Here is a 22,655-nt window from a genome sequence, read left to right as displayed (position 1 = left end):
CGCAGACTCCGGCTGTGTGAGTGGTCGGAGCTGCAATGATGTCATTCCCATGCATGGAGCCATGGTTTACAGCACAGGACTTTGAAGGAACGGCCCAGGTGGCCGTTCCTTCAGAGTGCTAGTTGCGGTGACGTCACCAGGTGCATCTATAGTAAATATCTCCTAAAAGGTGCACGTTTAAGAGATATTCACAGTACCTATAGGTAAGCATTATTATAGGCTTACCTATAGGTAAAATTCATGTATGGAAGTTTACTCCCACTTTAAAGGCCAGCTGCAGCCAAAATGTTTTATTTTGCTTTGGACAGAGCTATAACTTTTGACAGGTTTTATTGCTGTATATGATCCCTGAGGGAACATTCCCCCACACTTCCAGAAAGATGGGAAGTGATGGGTAATCTCTCCAAATGGGCCACAGTCAAAAACAAAAGCGTGAGGAAAGGGTAGGATGTGTTTATCGCTGTCTGTGCCTTCCTAGTGTCATCACCTCCCATTATTTCTTGTTTTGGTATCACAGGGGCAAGAAGTAAAGGGAAAGCTTACCTTTGGGTTCCACAGATAAAAATAACAGAAATTAGAACTCTTTCCCATGCCATCCTAAGCAACCAGCATTTCAGGTTATATGTATACTTAAAGTGGATGTAAACCCTCTCCTATACCCATTGAAGGTAGTAGCCTCAGATGATACACAGGGATGAAACAAATCTCCCTACATAAGTTTTACATATATACAGTATCTCGCAAATGTGAGTACACCCCTCACATTTTCGAAATATTTTATTATATCTTTTCATGTGACAACACTGAAGGAATTACACTTTGCTACAACGTAAAGTAGTGAATGTACAGCTTGTATAACAGTGTAAATGTGCTGTCCCCTCAAAATAACTCAACACACAGTCATTAATGTCTAAACCACTGGCAACAAAAGTGAGTACACCCCTAAGTGAAAATGTCCAAATTGGGCCCAAATTGTCAATATTTTTTGTGGCCACCATTATTTTCCAGCACTGCCTTAACCCTCTTGGGCATGGAGTTCACCAGTGCTTCACAGGTTGCCACTGGAGTCCGCTTCCACTCCTCCATGACATCACGGAGCTGGTGGATGTTAGAGACCTTGCGCTCCTCCACCTTCTATTTGAGGATGCCCCACAGATGCTCAATAGGGTTTATGTCTGGAGACATGCTTGGCCAGTCCATCACCTGTACCCTCAGCTTCTTTAGCAAGTCAGCGATTGTCTTGGAGGTGTGTTTGGGTCGTTATCATGTTGGAATACTGCCCTGCGGCCCAGTCTCCGATGGTTGGCGATCATGCTCTGTTTCAGTATGTCACAGTACACATTGGCATTCATGGATCACTCAATGAACTATAGCTCCCCAGTGCCAGCAACACTCATGAAGCCCCAGACCATGACACTCCCACCACCATGCGTGACTGTAGGCAAGACACACTTGTCTTTGTACTCCTCACCTGGTTGCCGCCACACACGCTTGACACCATCTGAACAAAATAAGTTTATCTTGGTCTCATCAGACCACAGGACATGGTTCCAGTAATCCATGTCCTTAGTCTGCTTGTCTTCAGCAAAATGTTTGCGGGCTTTCTTGTGCATCATCTTTAGAAGAGGCTTCCTTCTGGGACTACAGCCATGCAGACCAATTTGATGCAGTGCGTGGAGTATGGTCGGAGCACTGATAGGCTGACCCCCCACCCCTTCAACCTCTGCAGCAATGCTGGCAGCACTCAAATACATCTATTTCCCAAAGACAACCTCTGGAAATGACGCTGAGCATGTGCACTCAACTTCTTTGGTCAACCATGACGAGGCCTGTTCTGAGTGGAACCTGTCCTGTCAAACCACTGTATGGTCTTGGCCACCGTGCTGCAGCTCAATTTCAGGGTCTTGGCAATCTTCTTATAGCCTAGGCCAAATTTATGTAGAGCAACAATTATTTTTTTCAGATGCTCAGAGAGTTATTTGCCTTGAGGTGCCATGTTGAACTGCCAGTGACCAGTATGAGAGAGTGAGAGCGATAACACCAAATTTAACACACCCTCCCCCCATTCACACCTGAGACCTTGTAACACTAACAGGTCACATGACACCGGGGAGGGAAAATAGCTAATTGGACCCAATCTGGACATTTTCACTTAGGGGTGTACTCAATTTTGTTGCCAGGGGTTTAGACATTAATTAATGGCTGTCTGTTGAGGTATTTTGAAGGGACAGCAAATATATACTGTTATACAAGCTGTACGCTCACTACTTTACATTGTAGCAAAGGGTAATTTCTTCAGTGTTGTCACATGAAAAGATATAATAAGATATTTACAAAAATGTGAGGGGATGTACTCACTTTTGTGAGATACTGTATCTGCTGTCTTTCCCTTTCTACACTCTTTAGAAAATGCAGATCATGTTACAAATCTTGTTTCCTTTTTCAGTAGTGGGTGTGGAGTCAGGGCTTACACTGTGTGAGAGCTGATTGGAGGAAAGGCACCCCCCCCCCTCCACATAGGCAGAGGAACGAAGGAACATGCATAGCTGTACTGTGAATAGACAAGCTCTCTGCTAATCTCCCTCTAAGCTCCCCCAAAATTTGTTTCTGCTCTTATCGCCTGTGTCAGAGAAATTGTCAGAAGTGACTCTGCTGATAACAGGGGAATGGAGCAGCAGAAACACACGGCACTTGGAACTTTGGAGATAGATAAATAAACACTACATATATATGTGTCTACGTCAGATATCATGAATGGGGTTTGCAACCATATTAAGCCCCATACACACATACACGTCCAGCTTCTGTTGAAGGGGCATGACCGAAAAAGGTCTGTCGATCTGCATCCAATCACCACTCTCAGCTAATGGCTGCGAGCGCTGACCGGTGTGTTTTAGCTCAGCGGACAGACAGCTCAGCGGACAGATTCTAACATCGGATTGTTAGTACATGATCTCCTCGTGAGCATTCGTTTTTTTTCGTTCAGCCTGCTGGGTTGAAAGTTATAGTGTGTGCTAGGCTGTACACTTACAACTAGGGATGAGCAAACAATCTGCATAATTACTGATCTATTCAGTTGCAATTTGAGCTATTTTGCTGTTGCATTTGCTATGATGTTCAGGAGGATGACGTCACACAGTCCCTTGCATCCCCTCATAATCCCTAGCGAATAGGAACAGCTTTTTCAGTACAGTAGACTCTGCCCCTAAAATCTTGTGTGGAGATGAAGTGAGCAAGCAAACAAGGGGTTAAAGCACAGCTCCAGGAAACCTAAAAACCTTGCTTATTTATGTCTAGGGGATGGAAAGGCTACCCCATGCTTTCATTTTGGACTGTTCCTCTGTGTCCTCACATTAAATGCAGGGTTATGATACCTGCATCAGTCTTGATGATGTCAGAGGACCTTGGACCACTGGTGCATTGGGAAGATGAGGCTACAGGGACCAGTCTAGCAGTGCAGAGGAGCCTGCAGCAGCAGGATCAGATAAGAGAAAACAGTTTTTCCACATCACATAGTTGCTGAATCAAGCAGTTGACCCTTGCAGTGCAGGCACAGCCCTACTGCAAGGGAGGATTTTTAGGTTATTGGAGTTCAGCTTTAAGTTTATATTAGAGAGGATTAGTATGAAGGTTGAAATTACAAGGGGAGCTAGTGTTATAAGATAGGGCATCATTCTCAATATCATGAGCTCTGCGCAAAAACCAATGTAGAACAGCTTTTCTTCCTCTTTAAGCATCCAATTGGGGGTGGGTTGGGGTACATGAACATTTACTCCACTAGTAAAAATCTTAGTACTCAGGCTGCCATTTCATTTTTGTGGACACGAGACAATTGTGGAGGCAAAATTCACTGATATTATTCCAACTATTGTCACAGTTGCCTGTCATGGGTATTGTTCTGTGGGCTCCTTTAAGTGCCTGTGTCCTTTATATGTGTACGACTAATGATAAGTGCTAGACACCACTAGTATGTAATTCCTATAAGGTGGTAGAAGGTGGCCTTAGACAGGTAGATTGTTCCTATGCAGTGGTAAAAGGTGGCTACAGACAGCATATCTTTCCTATAAAACATGGTAGAAGGTCACCTTAGACAGCAACATTATTCTTTTATGGGGCGTACACACGGTCGGACTTTGTTCGGACATTCCGACAACAAAATCCTAGGATTTTTTCCGACGGATGTTGGCTCAAACTTGTTTTGCCTACACACGGTCGCACAAAGTTGTCGGAATTTCCGATCGCCAACCAAGCGGTCATGTACACCACGTACGACGAGACTAGAAAAGGCCGGTTCAGAACCAAGCGCGGCACCCTTTGGGCTCCTTTTGCTAATCTCGTGTTAGTAAAAGTTTGGTGAGAGACGATTCATGCTTTTTCAGACTCGTGGCTTTCAGATCGTTTTCTGCCATTCAGTTTGTGCTTGTGGGTTTGTATCTGCTCTTCAGTGCATGCAGCAAGTTCCGTGTGACTTTAGGTAGTCATTGTATTCTTGTTCGTTCATTACTGTTTTTCAGGTCGCTCTTCACAGGCCTTGCTGTTCTTCAGTGCGTTCTGTTACTTCGTTCTGAGCAGCCGAGCATTTTCTAGCCATGTTTCGTATGCTTACTCCTCGTAGAGTTCGTGCTGTGCGGGGACTTGGTGTTGGGGTCCTGACCTTGACACAAGTCCAGTCCATGAACAGGGTGGGGAGGAGTTCATGGACCAAGAATTGGTTGCTTCAGCGTGACCAGTTCTCTCATATGCCTTTGCTCCGTGAGATCCGTGAGAATAATCCTGATGATTTCAGGAACTTTCTCCGGATGACGGACCCCGTGTTTCACCGTTTGTTGGCTTCGCTGACCCCCTATATCAGCAGGCAGGATACCTGCATGAGGCAAGCCATCACTCCGGAGCAGAGGTTGGTCGCTACCTTGCGGTATTTGGGAGAGGCCTGCGGGACTTAAAGTTCTCGACAGGCATCTCCCCCCAGGCTCTGGGTATCATTGTCCCAGAGACCTGTTCTGCCATCATCCAGGTCCTGCAGAAGGAGTATATGAAGGTAAGATTTTTATCCTTTAATATCACATTTTATTGTATTGAATGTTTGATAATATCTTGTATTTCTTTCCTCATTCCCTAATTACCATGATTGTAATATGCTGTGAATGTCCCCTTTGTTCTCATGCATGCTGGATTTTTATGTAATTATTATTTTAGGTCCTTCATACATATTTGCCCTTCAATAACCTCCCCAGCATGGTGTCTCCTGCCCTATATTCACCTCATGTAGTCACTTAACAATGTATTTTATCAGCTCCATAGTAGTGCTTTACCCCAAACACCCCCTAAAATGTTTGGAAATGTTATTTTTTCTTTAAATTCAGGCAGAGTGCCAGAGGCTTTTTTTTGTGGTGTCCCCAAATGATTTTTAGTAACCCTCCCTCCCCCAACTGCTAAGTCAGCTGATCCCAATTCTCTATCTATCCTCAATCATCTATCTGCTGACTTTGCCAAACCCATACACACAATACCCACCTCTTTACTGGTCAGATTTATGGATGAATTACCCAAAGCATGTAGTGCAAGGGCCTGCCTGTATACTTTCCAATGGTACTGTTTAAAGTTTTTGTATCCTATTATTATCTTGATAGGTAATAGCAGAATGTCCAAATGTCCTCAAATGTGTACAGTGTGTATTTATATCTTTGTATTCAGACACTTCTTACCTGTCCAGTGGTCTGCCAATAGTGTAACTAAGGAGGGGCTGTTCCAAGTAATCCCCATTATTTAGGCATTCATCTCTCAATGAAGTGAAGAGGGTTACCTGTCCAAGATTTCCACACACCCCCTATAATGTTAGAAATGGCCCATGAGGGGGGGGGAGGGGGAATATGATAGGTGTACCTTATACTTTGGTGTTGTTAAATTCCCCTTAATAAATGCTATCTGGAGGTTGCCCCATAATGTTTGTGTCTAATCTGCTTGCCATGTTTCAGAGTAAAAATAGTAATGTTTATTGTTTTTTCCTCAACAGTTTCCTTCCACGCTACAGGAATGGCAGACTGTGGCCTCCCACTTTGCCGAGCGGTGGGACTTTCCTAACTGCGGAGGGGCAATTGATGGGAAACACGTCCACATCGTCCCACCACCCAACTCGGGGTCGTACTATTATAATTACAAGGGGTTTAATAGTATAGTGATGTTGGCGGTGGTGTCGGCTAATTACGACTTCTTGTATGTGGAAGTGGGGAAGAATGGCCGGATGTCCGATGGTGGAGTCATCACCCAGAGGAGTTCTACAGGCGTCTCCAGAATGGCAGCTTGGACTTGCCAGGTCCAGAGGACAATGTGGAAGGACTCCCATTTGTGTTCGTTGCTGATGAAGCATTTGCGCTGGGGGACCACCTGATGCGGCCATTCCCAATGAGGACCCTCACCCCGGAACAGAGGGTTTTTAATTACCGGCTGGCCAGAGCCCGAAGAGTGGTGGAAAACACATTTGGAATCCTGGCCAGCCGGTTCTGCCTATTTCTGACACCTATCCATATGGCGGAGTATAAACTGAACCATATAATACTTGCGTGCTGTGTTCTCCATAACTTTTAACAGAAACATTCGGCCAACTATGCTGGCTCAGTTGGGCCTGAGGCCGGAATCCTACATCAAACCACACTGACGGCGCTTGAAAGTGGCCGTCCTGGCTTGCCCTCCCTGAGTGCCCGTGATGTCCGGTTACGCTACCTGGAGTTCTTTGCGGGTAGGGGGGCTATCAATATGCCAGACAATATGTGAAGCCTTTTTATAATAAAAAAAAAAAGAAATTCTTTGTGGACATTTACTGCTTGTGTTTGTTTTAGCTGACCCTGACATAAATGTTTTGAGTGCAGAAAATGTCGTGATTGTGTAACCTTATACAAAGCACTGTTGGCTGGTATTTCCTAAATGCAAAAACACATTTCACTACAAGTGCACTTGCAACTGCACTGAAACTGCACTTGTAGTGCAAAGAGGATTTGCCCTTAGGAAATAACCCTCATTTTTGCATAAAACAGCTATTACATCACCCCAAAAGTGTTGTAGTGTTGAGACAATAATCCACACATTCTTGAGTAAGCCACTTTTTTATACCTGCACAATCACATGTGCATTTACCAAAGGTTTTTAAAACAAACCAACATGTTTGTTGTATAACAATTTTTGCAGTAGCATTAGCAAAATTCGAAATGTCCATTTCAGATAAAACAGGCCTGTGTAAAACCAACAAGAAAGCCAAAAAACTTGAACTTACAAAGTTCACATTAGGTAAAACCTGAAGGCTATATCAGACATCAGTATTTAGGAACTGGGTTTGATATAGCGTTCAGATGGGGGGAAATCACCCCTGGAAAAGCCAAATTTGGAAGATGCACACCAATTTACAAATGTCAGCATGTGCTATCTGCCATCAGGGGGGATCAAGGGACGTGTTTTGGGGGAGCAAGCCCTTCCTCAACGCGACTTTATAATTGAGGAAGGGGTTGCACCCCCAAAACGCGTCCATTGATCTCCCGTGATGGCAGATAGCACATGTTGGCACACTGTGTGCATCCTCCAAATTTGGCTTTTCAAAACATTGCAAAAAAATTTAAAAGATTGGACCACAATCCAAAAAGTGATTTTGTGGGGTTTTAAATTCGCCCCAAAACATCAATGATGTTATTATTTTTTTTAATAACATCATGGATTTTTTGCTGGATGTTTTGCAGTTCGGCATTACACCCCATGATCTCCCCGATCAGGATCTGGGCACTTTCTGAAGTAAAGCGTTCTCTATCCTTCACATCACGATCACCTAAAAAGAGAGAAAGAAAAAAAAAACAGGTCTCAAAAATTTGCCACCATCCATCTCTTTTACCTGAGCCTGTGGTCGCAGACACTCACCTGTTGTGGTGCCAATCTCCACCACGTCTTCTTCTTCCTCCTGCTCAGCTTGGGTTTGGGGTATTTCACCTTCTTCCAGAGGTGGAGGGTCTGTGGTCTCCTCGGATGAGGGCTGTCCTCCGAGTCTTTTCTCCCCTATGTAAAACAAAAATGGTATAATTAGCACACAGATATTTGATGGCCGAACTAGAAATAGGAAACATTGCTTGGAAGTGGGGTACAATTGTCTATTTTAGCCGAGTTCAAAGATGTCTTTTTTTTATTGCCCTTTGTCAAGCTGCAATACTTTACCTGTTTAGTACAAGCTTCACAGATGGAGACCCCCCTATAGTATACACTGGAGCACCTGTGTGGCCCCCTAATAAAAATGGTGTTCTGGGGTCCCACACTAGTGCTCCAGTGTCCAGATGTGAAAACAGCTGCTCAGTGTCCTCTCCCTACACACAATCTAGTTGGCATTTCATTCTAGTAACAAACCCATCTACACAAACAAATATTTGGCATCCAAGTAGGCCCAAAAAAAATGTGGGAAATGCATATGGCCTAAACAATGGTGTTTTAGAGGCCGAAAGAAAAATGTTTGATACGAACGAATAATGGGCCCATGAACATTAAAGTTGCCCTTTTAAACGTTACAATTAATAAAAGCATATGGAGCAGCACGAACGCAATAAAGACAGAAAGAATAGGAACACAGCACAACTACTTACTTTTTTGCAGCACTCTCCGGATCTTTTGGTACTGCTCTGGCTCTCTTAACTTCAGGTCCGACCACCGCTTCCTGAGCTGATCTTTCGATCTTCGTACCCCGAAATTCTTGTGAAGGCTTTTGACCACTTTCGCCATGATCTTTGCCTTTCTGATGTTGGGGTTGGGGTAAGGCCCATACTTTCCGTCATAGTCGGACTTCTTCATCTCCAACATCTCCCCAAAGGACATATTTGTGGCCTTAAAACGTCTCCTCCTCCTCGTTGCTAGAATTAGCATGCACCTGCTGTAACTCTGCCATGTGCTCTTCACCCACTGCGCCAAACGAAAAGGGGCGGGGAATAGACTAGAAAGAACGTCAGGGGTGGGCGGAGTTACACGCATGCGCAGTGTGTATAAAGCGTAACACGCGTGCGTATTACATACGATCTGTGAGCGGAGGAAGGAGCATTGGACGCGCCGATCGTAAGAACGAAGGTAAGAGAAAAACTTGTGCCTATACTGCTTCTAGATTGAGGCCTATATTGTAACAAGATTAGGAGAGTTTTGTCTGACATTAGGCTTTGTCTTGTGTTGTGTCTTGCAGTGAACATGGATATGCTACTCAAAGATAATGACTTCATGTCAGTATTCCTAGAGATGCTAAGGGAGCTGCCCTGTCTGTGGGAGATTAAACACCCCCATTTCAAGAACCAAGCAAAGAGGAAGGCAGCACTGGAGCAATTGTGTGAAATTGTGAAGCAGGTGATCCCCACGGCAGACATCACCTATTTAAAGATATTAATTGGTTGCCTGAGGAGCACATATCTAAGGGAGCGCAAGAAGGTCCTGGATTCACAGAAATCCGGAGCAGCAGATGACATCTATGTCCCCAGGATGTTGTACTACGACAGGCTACATTTTCTGGCAGGACAGACTGAACCCAGGTCATCCCTCTCCAGTCTTCCTTCCACGCTTCCTTCCCCCCCGGCTGAGGCTTCTGATGCCCAACCTGGGCCTTCCAGGCCACATGTGGAGGAGCCCAGATTGAGCCAGGTATAGCATTCCTCTAAATATTTCTGCTTGTCCAATCAATGATGTTAACTAGATGTTAATTGGGAGTACTAATTTAGGATTGGGATTGATGATGCAAAACATTACAACCATGTCACTTTTTCATACACAGGGAAGTCTCAGCCAGGAGGTGGCCGGGCCGAGCCGGCTGGCTGATCTGCAGGTCCCTCCACCCCCCCTGAAAAGAGAGAGTGGCAGTAGGAGGAGTGCCCTAGAGGAGGCTGCTATAGGATTCTTTTGGAGGGCTACAGAGGTCCTGGGAGCACCCCACACTATGGAGGAGAACATTGCTGCCTTCATTGCATATAAAATGCAGAGGATGGAGGAGGGACAACAATTCATGTGTGAGGCCCTCATATCAGAGGCTCTTGAGAAAGGTATGAGGGGCCAAATGACACCTCAGACACACCTTTGGGATGGTCCTCCTCCTCCTCCTGCAGGTCCTCCTCCTCCTCCCTCTCCTCCAGGTCCTCCCAGTCCTCCTCCAGGTCCTCCCAGTCCTCCTCCTCCTCCAGGTCCTACTCCTCCTCCTGCCACATCTCCAACTGCACAGCCACAGCCAGGAAGGAAGCGTGGAAGGAAGACCAGACAGTGATTGCCCTGGGTTCAGTCTGGTCAGCCAAAAGATGCAGCCTCTTGTGGTACCACAGCCTGGGGACACAGATGTCATCTGCTGCTATCCGGATCTCTGCGAATTCTGGACCAGACTGCCCTCCCTTACATATGGACTCCTCAAGCCACCAATTTTGATGTTGAAGAATTGATGTCTGCCGTGGGGGTCCCAGGCTTTGCTAATTTCTCCTGTTGATCCAGTGTTGCCTTCCTCTTTGTTTGGTTCTGATCCCTTAATAAAGGATTTTTGTTTTGAATTCTACTCTCCTATGTGTTTTACTTCAAAAAGCAGAGTTTGTTTGTGAGGATTCAGGTACATTTCAAATATACAATGTGAAATGAACAAGGGACACCAACAACAAACAATCTCCTGGAGATTAAATAATACAAGATATCAATGGTGTTAGGGTAACTTGACACACAAAACACACACAAAAATATTCTGGAGTAAAAATAAAAATAACATTGAACAAAGATCAGCCTTGGAAAAAATACAAACATTAAATAAAAAAAAGGCTGAAAATCCAAAAAAAAAAATAATATAAAACTGTCAGATGTGACAACTAATAACAATATATTCAGGGAATCCCACTAAAAAAACACAAATAAAACTTTGTGAGAAGTGTGTGTGAATATGAGCAGCAAAACTACTTCATTCTTGTCACATTATAAAGAAGAAGAGAGTGCGCTGTATTAAACCATTTTTAACATTGCAGCGTGACGAAAGTGCTGTATCCATTGCGAACGCTAAGTTTACCAGAATGAGCTGTCCCGTCTCGGAATTTCTTCTGAGCATGCGTGGCACTTTGTGCGTCGGAGCAGGCCACACACGGTCAGAATTGACGCGATCGGATTTTGTTGTCGGAAAATTTTATCTCCTGCTGTCCAACTTTGTGTGTCGGAAAATCCGATGGAAAATGTCCGATGGAGCCCACACACGGTCGGAATTTCCGACAACACGCTCCGATCGGACATTTTCCATCGGAAAATCCGACCGTGTGTACGGGGCATTAGAGTTATAAGAGGTGGTCTTGGACAGGCACATCTTTCCTAACAGGATGGTAGAAGATGGCCATAGACAGGAAAACTTTTTCCATAAGATGGTGGCCTTAGATAGGCAGATCTTTACTATACGGTGGTAAAATGTGGCCTTAGACAAATAGATTTTTCTTGCATGGTGGTAGAAGGTGACATTAGACAGAAACATCTTTCTTATAACAGGGTAGAATTTGGTCATAGATAGGCATGTCTTTCTTATAAGGAGCAAAGGGAACAATTGTTTGGGGGCAACATATTGGATAATCCCACATATCACTAACAAGCACTTCCAATGCTTGTATGTTTATTTATCCCTCTGGCATTATCTCCTTCACTGTTCAACTATCACTGGCATTACAATCAAGCAGCCCAATATCAGTCATTGTATCGGTAGCTTAACACCTCTTGTATTATATTACTATATATATTGCAGAAAATGTGTTGTGTTTATGTAGGTCTTCATTTTAAATATAATTAGTACAACTGCTAAAAGAGTCAATTGTAATCCTTTGAGTTTCATGTTAAGTCCAGTACACGCTGTAAGAAAATCAGGTTAACAATCGTCCAGTTTTCCTCGATGTTTCACAGCAGGTCAAAACCGAGGATAGAATTAATGGTCGAAAATTTTTGTACGACAAAGGCTTTTTTCTTTCTTTTCTTTTTTTTATTTAATGTATCTGATCATGCGCAGTCTTTTGTATCTGATTTTTCTCATACAAAAAAACATCTGAAAACTATACACATTAAATGAAAATCATTAGTTCTGTTCACGTACGAGAAAAAATTTGGAGTTTGTCCCTTCAGAAATTTTCACTTGGAAAGTCTGCATCGGATGTCGAAAGCTGTGTATACACTATACGAAAATCGAATCGGGCCTCATACTGAATTTTTCTTCCAATTTTCTCATAGTGTATACCCCACTTTACTTGAGCTTTCTTCATCTAGATTAATTCAAGAGTTAAAGGTTAATGTTTTAGTAAGCCTAATGCCCGTACACACGGTCGGACTTTGTTCGGACATTCCGACAACAAAATCCTAGGATTTTTTCTGACGAATGTTGGCTCAAACTTGTCTTGCATACACACGATCACACAAAGTTGTCGGAAAATCCGATCGTTCTGAACACAGTGACGTAAAACAGTACGTCAAAACTATAAATGGGGCAGTGGCAATTAGCTTTCATCTCTTTATTTATTCTGAGCATGCGTGGCACTTTGTCCGTCGGATTTGTGTACACACGATCGGAATTTCCGACAACGGATTTTGTTGTCGGAAAATTTTATAGCCTGCTCTCAAACTTTGTGTGTCGGAAAATCCGATGGAAAATGTGTGATGGAGCCTACACACGGTCGGAATTTCCGACAACAAGGTCCTATCACACATTTTCCGTCGGAAAATCCAACCGTGTGTACGGGGCATAAGAGTAATTTGTAAAGTTATGTCTAAATAAAAAGAACATAAAGCGCAGTAAGGAAATCATCAAAAAGTTTCACTTTCCAACAACTAACCTGTTACTTTGTGTTTCTTTTCACAACTTTAGGCATTAAATCTCTTAGTAATAACACCCTTAAAGGAGCTCCTTCAATACAAATGGTCTATATTTGGATATAAATACTTTCTGCTGTACACTTTCCTGTACATTTTGTACACTATAATCCTGACTTTATGCTGCATGTATCGGCCTTTAATGGAAGAGACTGCAGATGGAGAAAAAAGAAAGATCATCACAAGGCCATTTTATGTAAGTGTTCTATGTGCTATTCATTTCATTACAGCTATCCATCCTCTTCGTAGAATGTCTTGAGACAGCACAATACAGTAATACACACATACATCTGTCTTTTACTGTATAACCCTCTTGCTAATAAAAAGCTGCCAGGCATTACTGCTCAGATTAAAACTCTATCTCCAAAACCATAAATTGTTCAGCAATTTGTGCTTATGTGGGCTGTGATCACGCCATCCTTATAAAAAAAAAACAACTAAATACAGGAAATTCATCTTGAATTGAATATGTTTTATTAAAGACTCTAGTAAATTATGAAACAATGACATTTATTACAGGATTTTGTACTGTAAACTAAAATGGACAACCTTCTGTATAGCAACAAAAAAGGAGCAATTTATGAAACCTGGAGCAAAAACAACTGGATCAAAAAAAGTCTGTTATTTGTAGTAATAATCAACATTTGAAAAGATACACTTGAGTGTGGGGACCCATACCCCTGCATTTATATCTGCACAAGTAACTCAAGTCACCTTAATCTAATCACTTTTGTGTCATGAAATGTATCACAACAGATGAAGATTATAAAAGGAACATGATGCACTTGATTAGTACCAGATCAAGTTTTACTTGTGGGACCCAACCCTCTGAAGTGGGGCATAGACAGTGTGAAATTCATCTGGTTCAGCAAGAACCGGCTGAATTTTGATCGGTGTGTGGCCCTTCCTGTTTGACAGCAAATCGATCAATAGAGTGACTTCTGTCGAACAAACGCAATGGCAAACTTTTGTTGATTGGCTGCTGTCAGAATACATTGTCCCTGGGCGGGGGATTCCTCCTTCCGCCTCACTTGTGTTGGTGGAGGAATCTCCCCCCCCCCCCCGAAAAAAAAAAACCCAACCATTTTTATCCCAGCTTAAGTCCTCACTCTAGGTTCATTCAGTAGTGAAGATCTGACATTTTACGTTTAATGTTGTTACAAGTGAAAATTGCTGTTAATAAAACTTGCAAAAGTTAAAAAGCGGTTTAATTAAATTTTTACTTTTTCTTATAGCAACTTGGAGAGGACCCCCAGTGTTTGTAACCATTATTTAAGCCCTCTTCCCAATGTTGTTTACACTGGCTTAATGAAAATAGATTTTCAGTCCATTAAGCAAAATATATTTATCAATTCATACCTTCTCACTGCCTCCCTGCTGCAGTCTACAGGTAGGTAAGCTCTGGTGTTGCATGGAGCTCATCCTAGTGGATGATTTCACCGCCATCCCCATATAACAGTATTTGGCTTGGTAATTGGCCAATCAGGCTTAAACACTGTCTTATGGGGTGAGGGAGTCACATGCTCCTCCATACCATAAGCCCTGCCCCCAGTAAAGCAACAGAGTGAGGGCTCTGACTGAGCAGAAGGAGGGGGGGGGGGTCATAGAGGTAGCATGGATAGTCTCTTATTCTCTTTAAAAGGGAGGTCCTGCTTCTTAATAGGGAACCCCTATGCACCATTCTACTGCTCCTAATTTCCTACATATTACCACTCCCATTGTGTCTCCATTCCTTACTAGATCTACAGTGCCTTGAAAAATATTCATCCCCCTTTGAAATTTCCCACATTTTGTAATGTTACAACCAAAATCGTGAATGTATTTTATTGGGATTTTATGTGATAGATCAACAAAATTAACATATTTTTGTGAAGTAGAAGGAAAATGATAAATAGTTTCCACATTTTTTTACAAATAAATATCTGAAAAGTATGTTGTGCATTTGTATTCAGCTCCCCTGAGTCAATACTTTGTAGAATCACCTTTCGCTGCAATTACAGCTGCAAGTCTTTTTGGGTATGTCTCTACCAGCTTTGCACATCTAGAGAGTGACATTGTTGCCCATTCTTCTTTGCAAAATAACTCAAGCTCTGTCAGATTGGACGGAGAGCATCTGTGAACAGCAATTTTCAAGTCTTGCCACAGATTCTCAATTGGATTTAGATCTGGACTTTAAATGGACCATTCTAATACATGAATATGCTTTGATCTAAAGCTCTAAACTATCCCATTTTAGCTCTGGCTGTATGCTTCAGGTCATTGTCCTGCTGGAAGACGAACCGCCACCCCATTCTTAAGTCTTTTGCAGACTCTAACAGGTTTTCTTCTAAGATTGCCCTGTATTTGGCTCCATCTATCTTCCAATCAACTCTGACCAGCTTCCCTGTGCCTGCTGAAGAAAAGCATCCTCACAACATGATGCTGCCACCACCATGTTTCATGGTGGGGATGGTGTGCTCAGGTTGATGTGCAGTGTTCATTTTCCACCACACATAGCGTTTTGTTTTTAGGCCAAAAAGTTCAATTTTAATCTCATCTGACCAGAGCACCTTCTTCCACATGTTTGCTGTGTACCCCGCACGGCTTCTCGCAAACTGCAAACGGACTTCTTATGGCCTTCTTTGAATAATGGCTTTCTTCTTGCCACTCTTCCATAAAGGCCAGATTTGTGGAGTGTACAACTAATAGTTGTCCTGTGGACAGATTCCCCCACCTGAGCTGTGGATCTCTGAAGCTCCTCCTGAGTTACCATGAGCCTCTTGGCTGCTTCTCTGATTAATGCTCTCCTTGCCTGGTCTGTCAGTTTAGGTAGACAGCCATGTCTTGGCAGGTTTGCAATTGTGCCATACTCTTTCCATTTTCGGATGATGGATTGAACAGTGCTCTGTGAGATGTTCAAAGCTTATATTATTTTTATAACATAACCTTGCTTTAAACTACTCCAAAACTTTATCCCTGACATGGCTGGTGTGTTCCTTATTTTTTAATACGAAAAACTATTTATTCAGATCTTTACAGTACAAGAGATGCAAATACACAATTAGTCACATGAACAGTATTATACAAATTGACACAGAAAACAGCATTATTGATATCCATAGGAGAGATGGGAGCGAAACCCTTATATCATGTTGAATATTGGTTCAGTAGTCACATATTCCAGCAAAATTACCCAAGGAGATCACATGGGGGGGAGGGAGGAGGAGGAAGGGAGGGAAAAAAGGGGGGAGGGAGGGGACCTTGTGTGAGTGGGTAGTTTACATACTGTGGCAGGTCAATAACATACAGAGGAGCAAACCAGTGGTTTATTATTGTGGTAGATCTTCAGCTCAGGCATCTATCCATCTCGACCATATTTTATCAAACTTGCCAGGGCAGTTTCGATTGCTATAGGTGATTTTATATAGTGGTAACATTGAATTCAGAACCGAGTGCCACGTAGGCACGGTAGGGGGTGCAGCATCTTTCCAGTGGAGGAATATCTCTTTGCGTGCATAGAATGTGGCATAACTTAAGAACAGCCTGGTATACCTGCCCGCACACTAGCATTAAATATGTTAGGCAGCTTCAGCCTAGGATCAGAACCCAGATCCAGGGAAGTCATGCAGCCGAGGCTTTCCACAACCCCCATCTAGTAATCTTCCAGGCGTAGGCAGGACCAGACCATGTGAAAAAAGGAGGCAGCCTGCAGGTCACATCTAGGGCAATGCACTGGGGTCTCAGGATTCATGAGTGTCAGTCGTTTCGGAGTGTAATATGGAGGAACTTAACTTGCATGAAGCGGTCCTTGGCTGAGATCATGCTGGTCACAAAGGAGGATAGGCAAGCATCCCAATCCTCCTCTGTCAGGTCAGGAATGTCCCCTCTCCATTTGTCCAAAGTCTTCCCCAGTTTTTTGGGGGGGCTATGGACAGACGGAAGTATAGGGAGGATAAGGGTTTATCTATAAATCTGGCAGCAAGTAATCCCTCTATGGAGTCCTATTCCAGGGTAATAAAAGGTGGGAATTGCTTATTGTATGTGTGGCGGAGTTGATAAAATCGAAATAGTATCCAACCCGGCAGCTGAGGTTGGGGAACGATCGCAATTTACCGCTAGTGACTATGTGTTCACTATTCCCTTCCTTGCCCAAACCTGAGGGTCTGGGACCTTGTTCAGGTGTGGGAGGTTGGGATTACCCCAAAAGGGGAGGTGAGGGGAGTACATCCCAGGGGAGCCAGTTCGCGTTCCAACCCTGCGCCATACCGAGATTGTTGTTCGCATGAGTTCTGTGAAGCTGGGGTGAGATCTTGGTCCTCTTAACACCAGATTGCTGAGAGAGGAGTATGATCCCATAATCGCCGCTTCAAGGGTTACCGATGGGTTGTCTTTGGGCTGAGAGAACCACCACCCGACCATCACCAGAACCGCCAGCCCAAAAACACACCTGAAAGTCTGGTAGGGATAGGCCCCCCTGAGCAATGGGGAGTTGTAGGGTGGAAATGGCCAAATGTGGGGGCCTGCCATTCCACACAAATGAGGATATGGTACCTTTTAGTTTGGCAAAGAATGAAGCTGGGGGCACTAGTGGGGTGAAAAGTATAGGGATTTAGGCAAGTATATCATCTTAACCAAGTTCACCCTACCCACTGGTGAAACAGGAAAAGATCTCCAGGTCATGCATTTCTGTGAAAGGGTCTTTAGTAGTGGCATGAGATTCAGTTCTATGTATGAGGACAAAGGAGCTCTAATCAGCACCCCTAGGTATTTGAATTCTGAAGTCCAATTTAACGGGGTACCGGTTGGAGGGTGATGTCCCGACGCATGAAGTAAGAAGAGGAGAGACTTACCTCAGTTGATCCTTATGCCAGAAAATGAGCCGAACACATCCACAATGTGGAGGGCTGGTGGGAGGGAGGAGATGTCTTTGAGGAATAGGAGGGTGGTCATCAGCATATAAGGAAATATTGTCTGTGATCACTCCCACCCGAATGCCCTCAATGGAGGGGGCATCTCTAATGCGGGCCGCCATGGGTTCCATGGCTAGCGCAAACAAGCCGGGGGAGAGCGGGCACCCCGTCTAGTGCCTCTGGTCAGGGGAAATGGAGGTGACAGTGAGTTATTCGTGTGAATACATGCCGTGGGGTTGTGATAAACTGAGGGCCAAACCCAAATTTATGTAGGATGGCCCAGAAGTAGCTTCACTCTGTCGAGTCAAAAGCTTTCTCAGCATCTAAGGAGGCCACCACCTCTGGACCGTCCCCGTCCACCCTGGAAAGATGTGTAAGGAGCCACCGGATAATAATATCAGTTCCCTGTCCCGGCATAAATCCGGATTGATCTACATGTACCAAGGCAGTAATCACAGCATTCAAGCGTCCGTCCAATACCTTGGCCAATAGCTTGGCATCAACATTTAGGAGGGATATTGGTCGGTATGAAGAGCACTGCTCTGGGGCCTTGCCTGGCTTGAGAATGACTACAATAACTGCTTCGGCCATAGTCGGGGGGAGACAATCCTCCTCCACAGCCGTTTGGAGCATGAGCTTAAATGTGGGGAGTAGTTCCTCCACATATGTTTTAAAGAGTTCCGCAAGGATGCCGTCTGGGCCCAGCGTTTTACCATTTTGCAGGGAGGCCACCGCCCGCTGAATCTCTTCTACCGTAATAGGCGCATCTAGTGCATCCCTGTAGGTGGTTGTCAAGCAAGGTAGCTCTATCTACTCCAGGTATGCTGTGAGCTCCTCGTCTGTACACGTCATCTGGGAACTGTACAGCTCCTGATAGAATGATGCAAATCGGCCATTAATGGACGAAGGGTCAGTCAGCAACAACCCGTCAGAGTCAGCTATAGCTGAGATAGTCACAGGTGAGGAGCTCTCCCTCGCCAGCCATGCCAGCATACTACATGTCTTCTCTCCATGTTCAAATATGCGTTGGGATTGGTGTAAAAATGTAGTTTTTGTAGTGGATGTTCGGAGCAGGAGGACATCCCTTAATGCCACCTGAAACTCAGAATATGCCCTGGGATCCCTAGTAGTGGAGTACTCTGTCTCAAGTGTAGTCACCTTTGTCTCAGCCCTCAGTATGTCCTCTCTCATATCCTTTCGGATCCTACGTAAATGTGCCTGCAGACTGCCCCTAGAGAAGGCCTTGAATGCATCCCAGGATGTGGTCAAGGGTATAGAATGGTCAAGGTCCTGCCAGTATTGTATCACCTCAGATCTATATGGCTCAGAGACCCTAGAGCCAGACAGCCAAAACCTGGACAGTCTCCACAGGCTCTCCCCCGGTGCCATGGACACGCTCAGCTTTAATGCAAGAGGAGCATGATCCGATATGCCTCGGGGGAGGATGGATATGTCCCAAACCCTAGAAAGGACAGACCCCCCCAGCATAGGCCAGGTCTATGCTTGAGAAGGTTTTGTATGAGGCTGAGTGACCTGTGTAGGCTCGCTGATAAGGATAACGCCACCTCCACACATCAGTCAAGTTGGAGGCATCCGCCCATGCAAGCAACTTCAAATGTTAACCCCTCTGGAGTGATTAGTACAGGTGGAGTGGTACTGATGTCCCACCCAGGGCCTCCTAAGAAGTTTGCTGCCTGTTAGGTGAGTCTTCTGTAGGATGCAGATCTGGGGACGGTAAGTAATGTATTGAGGGACTGAAACACCATAGACCTCTTCATAGAGGAGTTTAGACCCCTAGTGTTCCATGAAATTATATTGCACTTAGCCATATTCGCCCTGTGGCACTACATTAAGCTTGAACACGACCACTGGGCCCAGGAGCTGAATCCGGACCACCGCACAAATCAGGACATGGCATCCCAAGTATCCCATGGCATATATTAAAACATTGCTTGTGAAAGTATAATGAAAAAACAAAACATAACAGAACAGTCCCAACCAATCCCCCCACCCCACCAACCCCGACCCCAGCTTTGGGGAGGCTTAGGATCCCAACTCGGAACAAAGGCAAACATGCCTGCAATGGGGAAACGTGTGCGGAATGGCATCCACAGTCCAGCAAATAGATGAATGTATACTGATGTGAGGGAGCTGTTAGGATCCAGGAGGTAGACCCAGGTCAGTGTATACAAAAAAGGCACATGCATAAGGCAGCAGGTGAATTTGGTCTGTATGAGCAGGTAAACAAGTTTAGTACTTACCTGCGCGGCAGTATGTCGATCCACATGGAGGCCTCCTCTGCCGATGTGAAAAACCGAACAGATTCTCCATCTTCCACCCGCAACCTGGCCGGGAGCAGCATACTGTACTTGATGTGTTTGGAGCGAAGCCTGGCTCTTACTGCATCATAGGATTTGCACTGCTTCTGGGTCTCCAACGAATAGTCCGGGAAGATCAGGAGTTTGGCATTTTCAAAGCGGAGTTCACCTTGGGCTCTAGCTTCCTTCATTACTGTATCCCTATCCCGGAAGTGAAGCAGCTTGAAAATTAAAGTGGAGGCGGTGCTCCCTGGGGCCCCCTAGTGGAGGGTATGCGATGAGCCCTCTCAACAGTAAAAAATGGAGAAAAACATGCTGAGGCGAGTAATTGTTGCAATAAACATTCAGCAAAGGCAGTGGGGTCTGCACCCTTAGCCCCTTTAGGGTGCCACAGAATACGCAAGTTATTTCTTCTGTTGCGATTTTCTGCGTCTTCTGCCCGGGCCTCTAGCACCTTAACCTTGGTCTTTAGTGTATGGAGGTCAGCCCCATGGTCACGTACTGTGTCTTCGGTCTGAGAGAGCCTTTGCTTCACTTCAGTCATTTGGCCACGGAATGTATCAAAGTCCTTCCTTATAAACTCCACATTGGCCTGTATATGGTCTACCTTATCGGTCAGGGTAGATATAGCCTGCATGACCGCTTTAAAATCACCCGCAGTAGCAGGCAGCCATTCGGGGTCCTCGGCCTGGTTCACCATCCGGGCAGGATGTTTAGGCGAGGCCGCGGCTACAGCCTTGCCCGTGATGTCCGGCTTTGCGGCCTTTTTCCAGGATATTGGCTGGGATTTCCTGTTGTGCATGCCCCGGAGAGGCTGCCGAAGCTGAGGGGACACAGGAGCGTCTTTTTAGGTGGGTCCGCACCCGATAAAAGCAGGGTTATAGCGCCGGTCCTAGGGAGCTCAGACACATACGTCTGCTCCCAGTGCCATTCTGGACACGCCCCCGGCTGGTGTGTTCCTTGGCCTCCATGATGCTGTTTGTTCACTAAGGTTCTCTAACAAACATCTGAGGGCTTCAGAGAACAGCTGTATTTATACTGAGACTAAATTACACACAGGTGGACTCTATTTACTAATTAGGTGACTTCTGAAGGCAATTGGTTCCACTAGATTTTAGTTAGGGGTATCAGAGTAAAGGGGGCTGAATACAAATGCACGCCACACTTTTTAGATATTTATTTGTAAAAAAAAATGTAAAACTATTTATCATTTTTCCTTCCACTTCACAATTATGTGCCACTGTGTGTTGGTCTATCACATAAAATCCAAATAAAATAAATTTACGTTTTTGGTTGTAACATGACAACATGTGGAAAATTTCAAGGGGTGTGAATACTTTTTCAAGGCACTATATTTTATTCTGGCAACTAAAACAAAACCAGTGATCTTTCACTCAGCAAATCTGGTCTCTCAGCTATTGCAAGGACTGCAGCCCACAGTCGGGGCAGGAAAAGCTAACTATGAATGAAGTTCCCAAATTTTTGAATTTGTTGTACAAATGTTCTATTCTGGAAAAGGCAATTGTGGTTCCTTCGATTTTCTGAAAGGACACACTTTTGCTGGTAGATCAGGCAGAATAACAAAAATGGACTTACCCAGATTTTTTAATAGGGTCGACAAGAAGCACAAACAAATAACAATATAGTTATTTTAAAAAAAGTCATTACTGATGTAACTGTTTTAGGATTCTTACGAAACTAAGTATGATTATATTTGCTTATCTGGAGAAATAATTGGGATTCTGGGAGGCATTATAATTCTTGTAATTGAGATATGTACTGTTTGTGATTTGGACCGCATAACACAAAACATGTACAGTATATATATATATATATATATATATATATATATATATATATATATATATGAACAGATGTAATGATAAAATATGTTTATTTAAGTCTATTTTGATGTCTTACTACTGATTCTTAAAAACCTTCATTGTGCACAGTATATAGATAAACAAACCTCAGATGCAGATTTTTTCTTACTGTCTGACTTGTCCAATGGCTGGGCAGTGTTTACTTCATGTGGGTCCTGCAGGCTGCCGTCCAGCAACTTACACATGCCTGAGATCCAGCTATAGTGAATAATAGCTGACCTTGGCACATGGATCCAAGAATTGCCATTTTTTCCCTATGGCTGAATTCTGCACATGAAAGGGAGAATATACTCTACAAAGAGACAAAAGCCATGTGAAGTAAATGCTGCGCACTCTTTGGGCACAGTAGTCAGTCAGAAAAAGTATTTGTCTAAATGTAAGTTTCCTTAATCTATGCGCAATTTTCTTTCTGGGGGTTAGGTCCAGTGGATAATTTCGATTGAGTTTAAACAAAAAAGCAGTCCTGAGCTAAATAGGTGGGCTGCCAATGCTGACCTCTCCTTCTGAAAATGTTTGTTGCCTGTCTGTATTACTAAGGCCCCTTTCAGACCTATGTATTGTGGTAACAATGACTGTGCCTTACTACACATCATCGGATCACACAAATGTAAAAGGGCCCTGATTGATGGTTATCTGAGTCCCAAACAGAAACAACTATGCAAATCAAGCAATAAAACAGGTAGCATATTTGGAAATTGATCAGCAACTTA

General features: G+C 44.1%; 1 pseudogene; it reads left to right on the top strand.

Moving 5' to 3' along the window:
* LOC141141219 (transient receptor potential cation channel subfamily V member 5-like) overlaps positions 1-22,655 on the top strand; it is a 100,952-nt pseudogene that overhangs the window by 62,346 nt on the left and 15,951 nt on the right.

This window comes from Aquarana catesbeiana, linkage group LG04 (genome assembly GCF_042186555.1).
Source record: "Aquarana catesbeiana isolate 2022-GZ linkage group LG04, ASM4218655v1, whole genome shotgun sequence".
Taxonomy (NCBI): Eukaryota; Metazoa; Chordata; class Amphibia; order Anura; family Ranidae; genus Aquarana; species Aquarana catesbeiana.
The sequence above is the reverse complement of the archived record's forward strand: the minus strand, read 5'-3'. Positions and strand labels throughout refer to the sequence as shown.